Genomic DNA, 16,431 nt, shown 5'->3' on the forward strand with positions numbered 1-16,431 from the left:
TGGTTCCTCTGTCTTTTCTAAAACCAGCTTGAGTATCGGGAAGTTCACAGTTCACATATTGCTAAAACCTGGCTTGGAGTATTTTGAGCATAGCGTGTGAGATGAGAGCAATTGTGCATTAATTTGAGCATTCTTTGGCATTGCCTTTCCTTGGGATTGGAATGAAAACTGACCTTTTCCAGTCCTGTGGCCACTGCTGAGTTTTCCACATTTGCTGACGTATGGAGTGTAGCCCTTTCACAGCATCATCTTTTAGGATTTGAAATAGCTCAACTGGAATTCCAGCACCTCCACTAGTTTTGTTGGTAGTGATGCTTCCTAAGGCCCACTTGATTCACCTTCCAGGATGTCTGACTCTAGGTGAGTGGTCACACCATCATGATTATCTGTGTCATGAAGATCTTTTTTGTACAGTTTTTCTGTGTTTTCTTGCCACCTCTTCTTAATATCTTATGCTTCTGGTAGGTCCATACCATTTCTTTATTGAGCCCATTTTTACATGAAATATTCCCTTGGTATCTCTAATTTTCTTGAAGAGATCTCCAGTCTTTCCCATTATATTGTTTTCCTCTAATTCTTTGCACTGATAACTGAGGAAGGCTTTCTTATCTCTCCTTGCTAGTCTCTGGAACTCTGCATTCACATGGGAATATCTTTCCTTTTCTCCTTAGCTTTGTGTTTCTGTTCTTTTCACAGCTATTTGTAAGGCCTCCTCAGACAACCATTTTGTTTTGTTGCATGTCTTTTTCTTGGGGATGGTCTTGATCCCTGTCTCTTACACAATGTTACGAACCTCCATCCATAGTTCATCAGGCACTCTGGATATCAGATCTAGTCCCTTAAATCTATTTCTCACTTCTACTGTATAGTCATAAGAGATTTGATTTAGGTCATACCTGAATGGTCTAGTGGTTTTCCCCTCTTTCTTCAATTTAAGTCTGAATTTGGCAATATGGAGTTCATGATCTGAGCCACAGTCAGCTCCTGGTCTTGTTTTTGCTGACTGTATAGAGCTTCTCCATCTTTGGCTTCAAAGAATATAATCAATCTGATTCCGGTATTGACCATCTGGTGATGTCCATGTGTACAGTCTTCTCTTTTGTTGTTGAAAGAGGGTGTTTGCTATGATCAGTGCGTTCTCTTGGCAGAATCCTATTGGCCTTTGCCCTGCTTCTTTCTGTACTCCAAGGCCAAATTTGCCTGTTACTCCAGGTGTTTCTTGACTTCCTAGTTTTGCATTCCAACCCCCTATAATGAAAAGGACATCTGTTTTGAGTGTTAGTTCTAGAAGGTCTTGTAGGTCTTCATAGGACTGTTCAACTTCAGCTTCCTCAGTATTACTGGTCAGGGCATAGACTTTGATTACCATGATATTGAATGGTTTGCCTTGGAAACGAACAGAGATCATTCTGTCATTTTTGAGATTGCATCCAAGTACTGCATTTCAGACTCTTTTGTTGACTATGATGGCTACTCCATTTATTCTAAGGGATTCTTGCCCACAGTAGTAGATATAAGGGTCATCTGAGTTAAATTCACCTATTTCAGTCCATTTTAGTTTGCTGATTCCTAAAATGTCAACATTTACTCTTGCCATCTCCTGTTTGACCACTTCCAATTTGCCTTGATTCATGGACCTAACATTCCAGGTTCCTATGCAATATTGCTCTTTACATCATTGGACCTTGCTTCCATCACCGGTCACATCCACAGCTGGGTGTTTTGGTTTTGCTTTGGCTCTGTCTTAAAGTTACTTTAATATTAGTGAAAGTCTCATAAAATCATGTTTAACATATTTAAAGCAAATGCATAAATGATTTAACTTCCACACATTTACATTTTTGTTTAACATGCTGAATTCTTACAGCTAATGCTTATAATGTCTTTGTTGTGTATTTCCCTCACTTTCATTCTAAAAATTGTTAGAAATATTATCAAAAGTTGTGGGCTTACATAACATTCACTAGTACACCTTAATGAATGCTTATTATGTGAAAGGCATCACTCTGAAGAGTTTCCCTGTATTTGCCTCTTACCATTTTACATTAAAATGATACATGGAGAATTTGAATGTCTTTCTCAAGGTCTAATATGTAATAGTTGGTGTCATAACATTCACAGCCAGTGTCTGTCTGTTATGTCAGAGAACCTTAAATGTTTAATGTTCACAAGTATAACACACTTATATATATTATTTTGAAAAACACCCCAAATTTCAAGCAGGTAGGTCAGTAGTACAAGTTGTTTTTTTTTTTTTTTTTTAATCTTGATGATTCTTAATATTCCATCATTACAGGTTGGGACAAAACAGTCTCTAAGCTATCATAAGTGTAATAATGAGTTTACTACTTGCAACTCTGTATCTCTCCCTCACTAAGTAATAGTATAACAGTATACTAGAAGTACATGAAAGAAGCAGTACTATGGAGATTTACAATCCCTGAAAGTTACATTGAAATATAAATTATTTGCTGTACTATGCAGGATATATTTTTAGTGCCCCTAAAAACAATAACCCACCCTATACGGAAGTCATCCGTGAGACTGATTCTGGTATCCTCTTGCAGTTGTAGGTTTGTCCAATGGGGAACAGCAGATGGCTGTAGGCGGAAATGTGAGTAGTAAATCTGGATATTTATCTGCTTACCATCTCTGGGGTTACCACAGGCTGATTACTGACTGGATCCAAGAGCACAGCTTCTGGTAGTCAGTTGTTTGGATACAGTTCATGACTGTGTTCCATGTCATAGCCCCTCTAAGTGTCTCTTGAGAGCCAGGGGTGTTAAAAGATTCCTGCTTTTGCCAGCTCCAAAGCATTGCAGTAATTTTGTGGGTTTTCTATACCCTGGCTTTATCTTGTAATTTTTTTTCCTTTATTAAGCTCTTCCAAATTACAAAATTTCCATGTGCCATCTGTTTCCTGTAGGAACCCTGTCTGGTACCTTCACTATAATTGAAAATAACTTAATTATGATATCACTTTAATTTTTCCTTCAGCCAAACATTTAAGTCATTCCCTATTTTATTCCAGCATTATCCATCATTATATACTTTCATGTATTCCAATACATAATAGATTAGATTATTATGCAGTAAATTGTTACTCTTCTGCACCACCAGAATAATACTCCTTTGGACAATGTAAATCTCCAGGCATAGTGTACAGTCTATGGTTGGGGTTTAATAATATCACGAGATTCAGTCCAGAAATGATCAGCAGGTGTGATGAAATCAGAGCTTTTAAATATTCTACTGGATTTACTTACTCACCTGTGCTTCTATTATCTATGATGCTAAGAAAATGTCTTGGGTTGATGCTACTTCCAGGGGAACAAGGAGATACTTGGAGCATATTGGACGCAATTCACAGAGTCTCAAGAGTTATACACAGTAAGACATATGATGGGATTAGCATAGTGTCTTTAACAAAGACTCAGTGCTAGTTGTGGCTCTTATCACCTGATTTGAACATGCACTTCTGTAAATATATTTTTACCTACTTTTCTCCATGTGCTTGTGATAAAAGCCAGTTTCAAAGTCACATTTGAATCTAGTTTCTACAAGGATAGCCTGTGGTTTTTATTTGGTGGGGGAGGTGGAATCAGCATAACATGCAAATATTATATTACTGAGATTTTTGCCTGTGCCTCAAGGATGTCACTAGGAGAGATACATTAATTACTTAAAGACTTTATGTATTTGACTATTCAAGCTGAAGTGAATAATTAGAAAACTGAAGATAGCATATTCATATTTTACCTTGAATGCTTAAATCAACAGCCTCTGATAATCACACATACCCTTTCCTCATTCCTCCACCTGCCCCTGAGTCTCTGCCAAAAGATGAGTGTGACCGCCTGTCTATAGTGAGCTCTGAATGAAGCATATTTGCATTCAAAAAAAAAAAATTAAGGTGATTGGAATACTGTCCTGTACCTGTCAAATTAGTTTAGTAACAAAACGTTTGCTATGTGTGCATTTCCTAAAAGAATGTTTATTACTAGCTAGACTTTTGATCTCTAAAAAAAAGACTAAAAAATAGTCTGTTTTGGAGAGACATCAAGTCCATTCTAGAAAAGAATTGCATAGTAGGTGGTTATAATTCAGTTTAACAGATTTAGTAAATGAATGTGAATTATAAAAGCATAAAACAGTGCATTATCTGTTAATATTGGCACAGTATTAATATGATTTGAGTGACACCTATTCATTTTGGGCTCAGCTTTGCATTGCTTATGCCTGCTTTAAAAATTAAATTATAATATCTTTGCAGCTTCTCAATCTTACTCAAATTTATGTGTTCTAAGTTACAGGGAAACAACACAGTAAACTTTGAAATGCCTAATATATAAGTAGGTCAATCACAATCCCTAATTATTCAAATTCTCCCCATCCTGGTCTTGACTTTTAATGAAAGAAGTGTATTCTTCCTTGTCTAGGGTTAACACCCATTTACTGTTATGGTTCTTAGCCCTTTATATTTCTTTACAGATCTTATGTAAATTTATTCAGCAAGAATTTATTAGCATCATCACTCTAGACAATAAGTATATGAAGTTTACAAGACAGATAAAATACAGTCTATATTCTAGTAGAGGAAACCAACATAAAAATATACAGTCTTTTGATTGTGAAAATTTCCAGATACTTTCTACCAGTTTACTTTTCACATTTATTTATTCAATCATCATTGTATATATGGTTCCATTTCTTCATTATACAAATATGTTCTAAGTGTATGTCCTAAGCAAACCATTTTTTTACCTCAAAGAAAAAGAAACAAATGATACTTTAGTTACTTTCCTATCTTCCTGCTTCCCTTCAAACCACTATCAGACTTTCTAATTCTCTGATCACCTTTAACACCTAATACTTTGGATGTCTGGTTTTCCTCCAACATTCTCTGAAATCACTTTTACTGAAGCAACTGTACCCTGTGATTTTTCTCAGTCAGTGAGCCCTGTATCTTTAGAATTTAGATTACAGATAAATGCAGATAAATAAATATAATTCAATCTTTTTGTTTCTAACTCAAGAAATCTTAACAAATCAAAATACATAAAAGTTTTATAACAACTCATATCAGCTCTAAATTATATTGAAAATGAAGTTATTTGAAAAAGTATAGTAGAAAAGCAATGACTTAAAGAAAAAGTGTGTTCAGTTCAGTCACTCAGTCGTGTCCAAGTCTTTGTGACCCCATGAACTGCAGCACACCAGGCCTCCCTGTCCATCACCAACTCCTGGAGTTTACTCAAACTCATGTCCATCGAGTCAGTATGCCATCCAACCATCTCGTCCTCTGTCGTCCCCTTCTCCTCCTGTCCCCAATCCCTCCCAGCATCAGGGTCTTTTCCAATGAATCAATTCTTCTCATCAGGTGGCCAAAGTACTGGAGTTTCAGCTTCAGCATCAGTCCTTCCAATGAACACCCAGGACTGATCTCCTTCAGGATGGACTGGTTGGATCTCCTTGCAGTCCAAGGGACTCTCAAGAGTCTTCTCCAACACCATAGTTCAAAAGCATTCATTTTTCAGCGCTCAGCTTTCTTCATAGTCCAACTCTCACATCCTTACATGACACACTGGAAAAAAACCTACCCTTTGGCAAATATTTAGAACATTTTGTGAAATAATATCTTCCTTTTGAGGTCTACTTTTAACTATCACTATCTTTTGAAACATCTGATCTCTAACTCCTGGAAAACAGTTCTTGCTTATGGGGTGGATGTGTGTGCTGTGTACCACAGTCACTTTTATCCTTAATAGTGAATAGGTATGCAAACTTTTGTTTTATATACCATTATAGCATAACTACAAATATATTAAGAATTTTTAAGAATTAATGTTTAATCTGAGAATGTAAGTTAAAAGTGTATGCAAATCACACCTATTAGAGTGTGACACAGAATAAGCTCTCAAAAGATAGTGATTGTTTCATACAATGATTAGGTTTTTCTTTTTTCTTTTTTTTTTTTTACCCCCAATATACCTATTAAGAATATTTTGAAATACCTCTAAACTGATGTCTGGAAATAACATTAACCTTGGTATTTCTTGGGCTTCCCTTGTGGCTCAACTGGTAAAGAATCTGCCTGCAATGCGGGAGACCTAGATTTGATCCCTGGGTTGGGAAGATCCCTGGAGAAGGGAAAGGCTACCCACTCCAGTATTCCGGCCTGGAGAATTCCATGGACTGTATAGTATGTGGGATAGTAAAGAGTGGGACCCAATTGAACGACTTTCGCTTTCACTTTCACTTAGTATTCCAGTGAAAATTATGCTTGTTACACCTCAAGAAAAGTGAAGAAGAAAATTACTTTTTTATTAGTAGGGAATGAAATTGAGCATTTGAGGGGAAGGTAAATCTTATTTCCCTTGAGGAAGGTAATGTCCACCGACTGAGAATAAGTGTTGGCCAAAGGAAGTGGTCAAATACAGATACAGTCAGCTGTCCATGTCTGTGGGCTCTGTATCTGTGAATTCAACCAACCACAGGTTGAAAATATTTAAAATTTCTGAAAGTTCCAAAAAGCAAAATTTGAACTTCCCATACCCTAGACCATTTACATAGCATTTACATTGTATCAGGTATTATAAGTAACCTAGAGATGATTTAAACTACACAGAAGGATGTGTGTTATCTATATGCAAATACTGGACTGTTTTGGAGTACCTGCACATTTTTACATCTACAAGGGTCCTAGAATCAACCCTTCCTGGGTATTGAGGTGTCATAGAGTTCTGGAGATGGATGTTAGTGATAATTGCACAATAATGTGAATGTACCTGATGCCGTGAACAATACACTTAACAATAGTTAGATAATAAATTTAATGTTATGTGTATTTTCTACAGCTTAAAATTTTGACATGAGATTTTTTAACATACTCTTTATATATATTTGGAAACGTGGAAACTTACGAAGCTTGTGTGGACTTATTACAAAAACAGCAGCAACAACAACAAAGTATCAATTGTTTACTTTGTTGATGTTCTCGACATGCACTGAGATGTGTTAAAACCCGCTAGCAAAGCCAGGCTACAGTGAGCCTATCTCTATACAGAGAGGGAATGAAATAAAGCATATGAAATATTCTCTGCCTCAGACCTGCAATCTGGATGGAAATCCCTTGATTTGGAGCCTTAAAGAACTGGGAAAGTCAACTTCTGTACTTGGTCAGTTCTACCACAATTTTTAGCTGCAGTCACCCTCTTGATTGCTTCTACTTTATTCTGTACATAGTAGCCAAAGAACTTTAAAATAATTATGGCATTATGCTAAGTGAAATAAGGCAGAGAAACACAAATACTGAATGATCTTACTCATATGTAGATTCTAAAATAGTTGAACACAGAGAAGTAGAGAATAGAATGGTGATTGCCAGGGGCTGGTGGTAGTTGAAATGGGGAGATATTTGTCAAATAGGAAAAAAATTTATTTTTAAGATGGATAAGTTCTGGGGATCTAATGTAAAGAATAGTGACTGTGGTTAACAATACTATTTTATATACTTGAAAGTTGCTGAGAAAGAAGATCTTAAATATTTGCAACACACACACATACATTCACAGTATGGTAATTAACCTTATTGTGGTAATCATTTCATAATATACAAGAATATTAAATCATATTGTACACCTTAAACTTAAACAATGTTATATGTAAACTACATCTCAATAAAGCTGAAAAAATACATCCAAAAAAAAAATAAAATTCTTCAGGGAGATGAACCAATACAGGTTTATAGAAATGCTAAATGTTATGTTTAGCTAAATGCTAAAGGTTATGTTTATAGAAATGCTAAAAATGAAGCCAGAGCATATATAAAGGTAAATTGTTGAATTGGCTATGTGTCATGTATAGAAAGGAGAAGGCAATGGCAACCCACTCCAGTACTCTTGCCTAGAAACTCCTGTGGACGGAGGAGCCTGGTAGGTTGCAGTTCATGGGGTCGCTACCAATCGGACACGACTGAGTGATTTCATTTTCACTTTCACGCACTGAACAAGGAAATGGCAACCCACTCCAGTGTTCTTGCCTGGAGAATCCCAGGGACAGGGGAGCCTGGTGGGCTGCCGTCTATGGGGTCACACAGAGTTGGACATGACTGAAGCGACTTAGCAGCAGCAGCATGTATAGAAAGTGATGCAGTATGTTTAAGAAGATAGGCAATCAGAAATAAGAACTCCCTGAAACTCACCCTTTTTTTTTTCTATTTTAATTTTTAAAATTTCTAATTGAGTTATAATTGTATACACATATTGTTTGTACAATTTTTTGTACTAGTATATTTTGGGTATTAACCACTTATTCAACATATCATTTGCAAATATCTTCTGTTAAGTATGGGGCCTTTTATGTTCAGTTTACTTCACTGTGCAAAAGTTTCCTAGTTTAACATAGTCCCATGTATTTATTTTTGCTTTTGTTTCCCTTGCCAGAGGAGACATACAAAAAAATTACTTCTAAGATAAATGTCAAAAAGCATATTGCCTAAGTTTTCTAGTAGGAGTTTTATGGTTTCAGGCCTTAAATTTAAATCTTTAATCTATTTTAAGTTTCTGTATATGCTGTGAGAAAATAGTCCAGTTTAAATCTTTTGCATCTAGCTGTTATGTTTTCTCAGCACCATTAATTGAAGTGTCTCTTTTCCCCATTGTATAATCTTGCCTCCTTTGTTGTAGATTAATTGACCAAATAAGTATGGGTTTATTTCTAGACCCTCTGTTCTGTTCCTTTGACTTATGTGTCTGGTTTTATTTTAGCACTCTATTGTTTTGATTAGTGGAGGATTTTAGGATAGTTTGGAACTGGGAAACATGATACTTCCAGATTTGTTCTTAATATCACTTTGGCTATTTAGGGTCTTTTGTGATCGCATATAAAACCTTAGAGTTATTCTAGTTCTTTAAGAAAAGCCTGTGGTATTTTTATAGGGTTTGCATTCAACCTGTAGATTGCCTTGGAGTTTGGTGATTTTAAAAATGTTCTTTAATCCATGAAAATCCATGAGGATTTTAATCCACAGTATATCTCTCCATTTGTCTGTTTCATCTTCAGTTTCTCTCATCAGTATAATAGTTTTCCAAGCACAAGTCTTTTATCTATTTGGTGAAATTTATTCCTAGGAATTTTATTCTTTTTGGTATAGTTGTAAAAGGGATTGTAAATTATATTGTTAATATCTTTTTGATAGTTTGTTCTGTGTACTGTGCTAAGTAGCTTCAGGCATGTCTGACTCTTTGGGATCCTATGAAGCCTACCGGACTCCTCTGTCTATGTGATTCTCTGGGCAAGAATACTGGAGTGGGTTGCCATGCCCTCCTCCAGGGGCTCTTACAGCCCCCAGGGCTCCAACTCCAAGTCTCTTGTGCCTCCTGCATTGGCAGGAGTGTTCTTTAACACTAGTGCCACTTGGGAATATAGTGTATACAAATGCAACAGATTTTTGCATATTGACTGTGTACTCTTGCAGCTTCATTGAATTTGTTTGAGGTCTGTTTTGGGATGGAGACTTTAGGATTTTATATATAATCATATTGTTCACAGATAACTGACAGTTTTGCTTCCTTTTCCAATTTTTATTTTTCCTTGAATGCATTTTATTCATTTTCCTTGTCTAATTGCTCTGGTTAAGACTTAACAATACTATGTTGAATAAAAGAGGCAAGGGTGGGCATCCTTGTTTTGTTCCTGATCTTAGAGAAAATGCATTCAGGTTTTCACTGTTGAATGTTATGTGAGCTGTGTGTTTGATATATGGATTTTATAAGGTTGAGGTATGTTTCCTCTAGATGTACATTGTTGTAAGTTTTATTATCATAAATGAATTATTTTGTCAAACTTTTCCTGCATCTATTGATCATATAAATTTTACTCAATTTATTGTGGTATATTAGGTTGATTTGCAGATATTGAACCTTCCTATTATCCCTGGGATCAATTTTACTTGAACATTGTATGGATGATCCTTTTAATGCATTTTTTAGTTCAGCTTACTGATATTTTGTTGAAGACTTCTGCATCTATGTTCATCAGGAACACTGGCCTGTAATTTTTGTGTGTATGTGTGTGTGCGTGGTGTCTGGTTTGGGGATCAGCATGATGCTGTCCTAGTAGAATGATTTTGAAGGCATTTCTTCCTCTTGGATTGAGAGAGACAGGTATCAACTTTTCCTTAAATGTTTTGTTGATTTCACCTGTGAAGTTTTCTGTCCTGGACTTCTGTTGACATGAAGTTTTCTTTTGTAATTCAATTTAACTGGTAATCTGTTTGTTTATATTTATTATTTCTTCCTGATTCAGTGAGGAGAATTTACATTTCTAGGAATTTATTTATTTCTTCTAGGTTGTCTGTTTAATTAGCATGTAATTGTGTTCAGTACTCTCTTCTGAACATTTGTTTTTCTCTGGTGTCGGCTGTAATTTATTTCTTATTTTATTTGAACCTCTTTCTTCCTTGATGGGTTTTGTTAAGGCTTTATTACTTTTGTTTTCTAAGTAACAGTTCTTAAGTTTTTTCCCCCCTCATTCTCTATTTTATGTCCACTCTGATCTTTCTTCCCTTGTACTAACATTGGGTTTTGTTGGTCCTTTTTTAGTTTCTTTAGAGATAAGATAGGTTATTTCAGATTTGTTTCCTGAGGTATACTTGCATCACTATAAACTTTAATCTTAGAACTGCTTTTGCTGTATGCAATAGATTTTGGATCATTTTATTTGTGTTTTCATGTCTCCAGGTATTATCTTTTATTTCTTCAGTAACCCATTGGTTGTTCAGTAGCATGTTTAGATACCATATGTGTATTTTTTTCAGTTTGGTTTTCATGTAGTTAATAGTCTCATACTGTTGGTGGTTGGAAGACATGCATGATGTTTAAAACTTAAATTTACTGAAACATATGATCTATCCTGGATAACATTTCATGTGTACTTGAAAAGAATGTGTTTTTTCCTATCTCTGAAATATATCTATTAATTTTTTTTATCTAAATTGTATACTGTATCTGATCTAATGTGTCATTTAAGGCTAGTGTTTCCTCATTGATTTCTTTTATGTCTGTATGATCTGTTCATTGACATAACTGGGATAGTAAAGTCCCTTAGTACAGTATTGCCAAGTTCTCCCTTTGTGTGATCTTATTTGCTTTATGTATTTATATATGCTCAAGTAGCTCAGACAGTGAAAAATACACTGGCAATGCAGGAGACCAAGGTTCAATCCCTGGGTTGGAAACGTCCTCTGGAGAAGGGAATGGCTACCTACTCAAATATATTCCTGGAGAATTCCACGGAAGAAACAGCCTGGCAGGCTACTGACCATGGGGTCACGAAGAGTCAGACATGACTGAGCGACAAACACTTCATTTCCTTCACATGTTGGGCGTATATATATTTACAGATGTCCTATCTTATATTTATTTTTTGTCTGTTGAAAGCTACAATTGTTTTTAACCTTTTGGCATTGGTGAAAGAGATGGCAGTGTTTACTGGCATATATAAAATGTTTCAAAACAGTGATAATGATAAACTGTTACTTCTTTGTTGCAAGCATAGAAGTTATGATGTTTCAGCAGCTTCTGGTTATACTACCAAGTAAAAGTTATATTTATTGAAAATTTGTATTATATTTCATTTGCATTTTGTTATTGGTAATATACTCCTATTTTAGTTCCGGGGGAAAAACATAAATAAGGGTTTTGGTTTTTTTTTTTTTTTGCATTATACTATGCCAACAGACAATTTTCAAAACATGGGATTATATTTGATCAAAAATCAAAGCAATTAGTATAGTATAGTATATAGTGCTCCAACTCATTGGAAAAGACCCTGATGCTGGTAAAGATTGAAGGCAGGAGAAGGGGATAATAAAGGATGAGATGGTTGGATGGCATCACCGACTCAGTGGACATGAGTTTGAACAAACTCCAGGAGATAGTGAAGAACATAGAAGGCTGGTTTGCTGTAATCCATGGGATCACAAAGAGTTAGGCACTACTGAGCAACCAAACAATAGTAGTATAATATAATATATAGTATATTGTATATATGTAAAATATCATGGGGCTTCCTGGATTTCACTAATGTTAAAGAACCCACCTGCCAAAGCAGGAGAGGAAAGAGATGCAGCTTCAATTCCTGTCTTAGGAGAATCCCCTGGAGGAGAGCATAGCAACCCATTCCAGTATTCTTGCCTGAAGAACTCCATGGACAGAGGAGCCTGGTGAGCTATGGTCCATAGGATGACATACAGTCAAACACAACTAAAGCAACCTAGCACACACATAGTATATTACATAATACAAAAATTAGAATCATTAATATATTGAAATAGCATGTGTGATTATTGTTACAATAAATGGGAAAAAATATCATTCTCAGATAAAATAGCACACTGCATCCTCACGGCATAGTCCATGAGTTGTCATGTGCCTAAATACTCAAAATCATGATAACGGCAATCTGACATTTTCAAAAGCATTAATTTATTTTTGTTTTCAGATTTTTTATTTATAACATTATACATTTCATGTGTATAATATTTATATCTTGACTTCTGTATAAATTTCAATGTGCTCACCACCAAAGTCTTTGTTCCCATCCCTCCCCCTACAGTTGACCTGCTTTATTCTTTTCACATTTTGCCCACCCTCTTTCCCTCCAGTAATCACTTCTTTTTCTCTGTATCTGTTTTTGTTTTGATTTGTTCATTTTTTTTTTTTAAGAGAAAAATTCACCTGGGGGTGAAATCCTATGATATTTGCCTTTCTTCATCTGACATTTCATTCAGCCTGAGACCTATCCACATTGTCACAAATGACAAGTTTCTTTTTTTTTTTTTAATGACTAAGTAGTATTACATTGTGTATATCTAATTTATCCATTTATCTGTCTGTGGGTACTTAGATTTTTTCCACATCTTGGCTATTGTAAATAGTGCTGCAGTGAACACAGGAGGGCATGTATTTTTTCAAACTTGTGTTCTTGTTTTCTTTGGATAAATACCCAGAAGTGAAATAGCTGGATAATATGATAGTTCTATTTTTAATTTAGTGAGGAACCTCCACACTGTTTTCTACTGTTGCTGCACCAACTTATATTCCCACCAGAAGTGTATGAGGATTCACTTTTCTCCATCCTCTCTAACACTTTTCATTTCTTGCCTTGCTTTCTAATAGCCATTCTAAAGGGTAAAGTGATAGTTCATTGTGGTTGTGATTTCAATTTCCCTAATAGTGATGTTCAACCATCTATACAGTTGGCTATCCATATGTCTTCTTTGGAAAAATATCTGTTCAGCTTCTCTCCCCATTAAAATTTTTTTTTAGTATGAGTTAGTTATGTATTTAAGATGTTAACCCCTTTCAGTTATGATTTGCAGATATCTTTTCCAAAATATGTTTTAACTAGGTTGATGGTTTTCTTTGCTGTGCAAATCCAGTTTGTAGCCCCATTTATTTATTTTTGCTTTTGTTTCCCTTGCCAGAGAAGACATACTCAGAGTGATATTTCTAAGGTCAGTGTTAATGTACTGCTTATGTACTTATAGCTGTTTGAGTGTCCTGGAATCAGCATATAGTTGAGTCTTATTTTTTAATTCCTTCAGTCACTCTGTGTCTTTTGATTGACTAATTCAACCCATTTATATTTAGGGTAACTATTAATAGATGAGGTTTTAGTACTTCATTTTATCTTTTGTTTTCTGGTTTCTCTGTATCTGTATTATTCCTTTTTCCTTGTGTTTTTCTGTGATTTTAGTTTGATGGTTTTGTATGATTTTCTGTTTCCTCTTATGTTTCATGTCTCTTCTCTAGATTTATGTTTTGTGGTTACCATGAGGTTTGTATAAAACATCTCATAGATAAAATAGTCATTTTCTGATGATACCATCTTCATTTGTCTATACAAGTCCCATGTTTTTCCTCTTTCCTTTTAGTTTTATCAAATTACCAAATTATGCACTTTAACATTGTGAGTTCTTTACCAATTTGAAGTGGTTAGTTATTTTTACTGCTTTTATTTCCCTTGACCTTTATGATATAAGTAAGTATTTAAGAACCTATTCTGATATAGAGTTGCAGTTTTCTGATTCTAGTACCTGACTCAAATTTTTCTTTACATTTGCCTTTTTTGTTCCAAGTAGAAAGCACCCCTTTCAACATTTCTTGTAAGACAGGTCCAGTGTTGATGGAATTCCTCAGCTTTTGTTTGTCTGGAAAACCCTTTATTTTTCCTTCATATATGAATGAAAGCTTTGCTGAATAGAGTATTCTTAGCTGAAAGGTTTTATCTTCAAGGATTTTGAATGTCATCTGAGCTCTCCTTGCATATAAAGTTCCTGCTAAAAAATTTGCTGCTAGCCTAATGGGGATATATCTGTAGGTTATCATCCTTCTTTCCCCTGGATTACTTTAAAATTCTTTGTCACTGACTTTTACAATTTAGATATAATGTGTCTCAGAGAAAGTATCTTTGAATGGTGGTAGTTAGGAGTTCTCTTAGCTTGATGGCCTTGTATACCTAGTTTACACCCCAGGTTTGGGACATTCTCAGCTCCTATTTCTTTAAATTTATCCTCTGTTCTCTTCTCCCTCTCTTTTCCCTCTGGATCTTCATTATTTAATATTGCTCTCTTAATAGAATTGGATAGTTTTCAAAGAATTTTTTCACTGAAATTCTCCCTTCTTTTCTACCTGTATCATTTCAAAATTCCCATCATCTAGCTCACTAATTCTCTCTTCCACGTGGTCTGTTCTATTTCCATTGCTTTTTATGTATTCTTCTCTTTGTGTTTTTCAGCTTCAGAATTTGATTTTTTTTATAATTTCAATACCTTTAGTAGAGTGTTTCTTGTGCTGATTAATTTTATTTCTGAGCTCAATGTACTGCCTTTCTGAGTTTTCCTATAACTCTTTGAGTTTCTTTATGGCAATTATCTTGAATTCTCTGTCAGTTAGGTCATAATATTCCATGAGTTTGTTGATTTCTGGAGAGTTGTAATTTGTACCTTCTTATTGTGGCTTTTCATGCATGAGTTAGCCCTCTGTGGGCACATTTGAAGTAACAAGCACCTTTCTTCTTGAGACAAAATCTTTTTTTTTAATCCTAAAAGTCCATCATGCTATTACTGAGTAATTAGAGGCCTTTCTTTGGTTTTTTAGTAAGTAGCAGTATAGCACAAATTTTAAGTTTCTCTTAGCTGAGCTGCCTCTGGCCATATTTCAGAATGGATAGTTTTAACCTCCATTACCTTTGTCAGAATCCCCATGAGCAGAGGAACCTGGAGGGCTACAGTCCACGGGGTCACAAAGAGTCGGACACGACTGAGCAGCTGGCACCGCACCTTTGTCAGAGGTGTTGTCTGGAACCCTTGTCAGCGCTTACACTTCTGAGATCATAATATCCTGCTACTGCTAGCGTTGCTACATGGGGCACCAGCATGTTGGACTCAATCACTGCATTCGGAGTCTCTTGGATCACAGGCTCCAACACCGCAGGAAAAGGGGGCCTGGAGCAAAAGCCAGGATAAGGGTGTCTCTGCTGTGACCCGGGTTGTCAGGTCACAACTGCTGGAGAGATAAGATTCCAAGTCCTATGGCCATCTGGTTCCCTGTGACCACAAACCCTTCTGCAGCCAGGAGGCTGGCATTTTTTATGCTCACATCCACACTTGCTGGTTCTCTGGAGCTGTAGGCTGATCTGCCCCATCTGGGGGTCCAGGATTGCAAGTACCCTATCTGTTGCTTTCCTCATTTTTTCTCCTCTTTAATTCCACTCATCTTTTAGATGTATGGATGTGAGTAATTATCTGCTGTCCATGTGTGTTGGGCTGACACACCTTTGAGTTATAGAAGTGTTACTGTTGGTAGATTGAAGGGAAGAGACAAAGGGAACACCTCACATTATCATGATGCTGACATTACTCTTGTTGTTCAATTGTTAAGTTATGTCCAGCTTTTGCAATCCATGGACTACAGCATGCCAGGCTTCCCTGTTCTTTACTAACTCCTGGAGTTTGTTCAAACTCATGTCCATTGACTCAGTGATGCCATCCAACCATCTCATCCTCTGTTGCCCCCTTCTTCTCCTGATGTCCAAGTTCCCAGCATCAGGGTCTTTCCAGTGGGTTGGCTCTTTGCATTAGGTGGCCAAAAGTATTGGAACTTTATTTTCAGCACCAGCCTTTCCAATGAATATTCTGGATTGGTTTCCTTTAGGATTGACTGATTTGATTGTCTTGCTGTCCAAGGGACTCTCAAGAGCCTTCTCTAGCACCACAGTTCAAAAACATCAATTCTTTGGCACTCGGCCATCTCTATGGTCTACCGCTCACATCTGTACATGGCTCCTGGAAAAACCATAGCTTTGACTATACAGAGCTTTGTTGGCAAAGTGGTGTCTCTGCTTTTTCATATGCTGTTTTGGTTT

The 16,431-nt window shown here is 36.0% G+C and overlaps 1 pseudogene; it reads right to left on the bottom strand.

Moving 5' to 3' along the window:
* Positions 1-904: 904 nt before the first annotated feature.
* Positions 905-16,431, bottom strand: part of LOC139038214 (craniofacial development protein 2-like) — a 30,444-nt pseudogene continuing 14,917 nt past the window's right edge.

This window comes from Odocoileus virginianus, chromosome 14 (assembly GCF_023699985.2).
Source record: "Odocoileus virginianus isolate 20LAN1187 ecotype Illinois chromosome 14, Ovbor_1.2, whole genome shotgun sequence".
Taxonomy (NCBI): domain Eukaryota; kingdom Metazoa; phylum Chordata; class Mammalia; order Artiodactyla; family Cervidae; genus Odocoileus; species Odocoileus virginianus.